Source organism: Symphalangus syndactylus, chromosome 17, assembly GCF_028878055.3.
Source record: "Symphalangus syndactylus isolate Jambi chromosome 17, NHGRI_mSymSyn1-v2.1_pri, whole genome shotgun sequence".
Classification (NCBI taxonomy): Eukaryota; Metazoa; Chordata; class Mammalia; order Primates; family Hylobatidae; genus Symphalangus; species Symphalangus syndactylus.
The window spans coordinates 39,544,258-39,546,198 of record NC_072439.2 but is presented as its reverse complement, the minus strand read 5'-3'; the positions used below and the strand labels follow the sequence as shown (position 1 = coordinate 39,546,198).

The 1,941-nt window shown below is 47.8% G+C and overlaps 1 non-coding gene across 1 annotated transcript; it reads right to left on the bottom strand.

Moving 5' to 3' along the window:
* Positions 1 to 1,223: 1,223 nt before the first annotated feature.
* Positions 1,224 to 1,330, bottom strand: LOC129467187 (U6 spliceosomal RNA). The gene has a single exon (XR_008652311.1). It is a non-coding gene; the product is annotated as a U6 spliceosomal RNA (small nuclear RNA).
* Between the last annotated feature and the right edge of the window lie 611 nt (positions 1,331 to 1,941).

Genomic DNA, 1,941 nt, shown 5'->3' with positions numbered 1-1,941 from the left:
TTCAAAGTTTTTAACTTCTTTGCTATTGTTTTGAATTTCCTCTCGTAGCTCAGAGTAGTTTGATCGTCTGAAGCCTTCTTCTCTCAACTCATCAAAGTCATCCTCCATCCAGCTTTGTTCCGTTGCTGGTGAGGAACTGCGTTCCTTTGGAGGAGGAGAGGTGCTCTGTTTTTTAGAGTTTCCAGTTTTTTTGGTCTGTTTTTTCCCCATCTTTGTGGTTTTGTCTACTTTTTGTCTTCGATGATGGTGATGTACAGATGGGTTTTTGGTGTGGATGTCCTTTCTGTTTGTTAATTTTCCTTCTACCAGACAAGACCCTCAGCTGCAGGTCTGTTGGAGTTTACTAGAGGTCCACTCCAGACCCTGCTTGGCTGGGTGTCAGCACCGGTGGCTGCAGAACAGCGGATTTTCGTGAGACCACAAATTCAGCTGTCTGATAGTTCCTCTGAAAGTTTTGTCTCAGAAGAGTACCCGGTTGAATGAGGTGTCAGTCTGTCCCACTGGGGGGGTGCCTCCCAGTTAGGCTGCTCAGGGGTGAGGGACCCACTTTAGGAGGCAGTCTGTCCGTTCTCAGATCACAAGCTGCGTGCTGGGAGAACCACGTCAGACAGGGACATTTAAGGCTGTGGAGGTTCTCGCTGAGTTTTTGGTTGTCTGTGCCCTGCCCCCAGAGGTGGAGCCTACAGAGGCAGGCGGGCCTCCTTGAGCTGTGGTGGGCTCCACCCAGTTCGAGCTTCCTGGCTGCTTTGTTTACCTAAGCAAGCCTGGGCAATGGCGGGCGCCCCTCCCCCAGCCTCGTTGCCGCCTTGCAGCGTGATCTCAGACTGCTGTGCTAGCAATCAGCGAGACTCCGTGGGCATAGGACCCTCCGAGCCAGGTGCGGGACACAATCTCCTAGTGTGCCGTTTTCCAGGCCCGTTGGAAAAGCGCAGTATTAGGACGGGACTGACCCGATATTCCAGGTGCCGTCTGTTTTCCCTTTCTTTGACTAGGAAAGGGAACTCCCTGACCCCTTGCGCTTCCCGAGTGAGGCAATGCCTTGCCCTGCTTCGGCTCGCGCACAGTGCGCTTCACCGACTGTCCTGAACCCACTGTTAGGCACTCCCTAGTGAGATGAAACCGGTACCTCAAGCAGAAATGCAGAAATCACCCGTCTTCTGTGTCGCTGGGGCTGGGAGCTGGAGACCGGAGCTGTTCCTATTCGGCCATCTTGGCCGGAAATCCCCAATATGGAACGCTTCACGAATTTGCGTGTCATCCTTGCGCAGGGGCCATGCTAATCTTCTCTGTATCGTTCCAATTTTAGTATATGTGCTGCCGAAGCGAGCACCATTATTTCAATTAGTATTGCAATAGGTATCATAGCAATTTCGAGAGGAAGACGGTCTTTTTTCAAACAGAATAACCGAAGGTAAGAGAGGGTAAGCAATTAGCCCACAGTGACCCAGACAGGATGTAGTGGGGCAAGGATTTGAACCCTAGTGACTCCACGATCACTCTTTTTACCAGGAGGTAATATAGGTGCCCCAAAGCTGTGACTATGGTAGTGCCAACCGAAGGGGAATACAATATCTTTGAGCTCTGTACGTGAGATCTTTGCTTTTTTTTTTCCTGGGTATTTTGTAAGATCTTAATAAATATTTAAACTAAAAACTTGTAACATGATTTTGGAGTCTTACCCTCATAATTAAGCATGTTGTTGATAAGCTAGAGAAAGTGGCACACAAATGCAATTCATCAGGACAAGAATGAAATGAATTATTTGCTGAGTTATTTGAAACAACAGAAGTAAAAACAGAGTGGAACTCACATTTTGCAATAGAAAAAAAATCAGGAAGTCAGCGAGAATGTCAGATGAAATGTTTCTTGATATGAACAGGAAACGTGTTACTTCATTCTGGTTTTAAAATAGGAGTAGTGATCATCACCAACTCAGTTAGT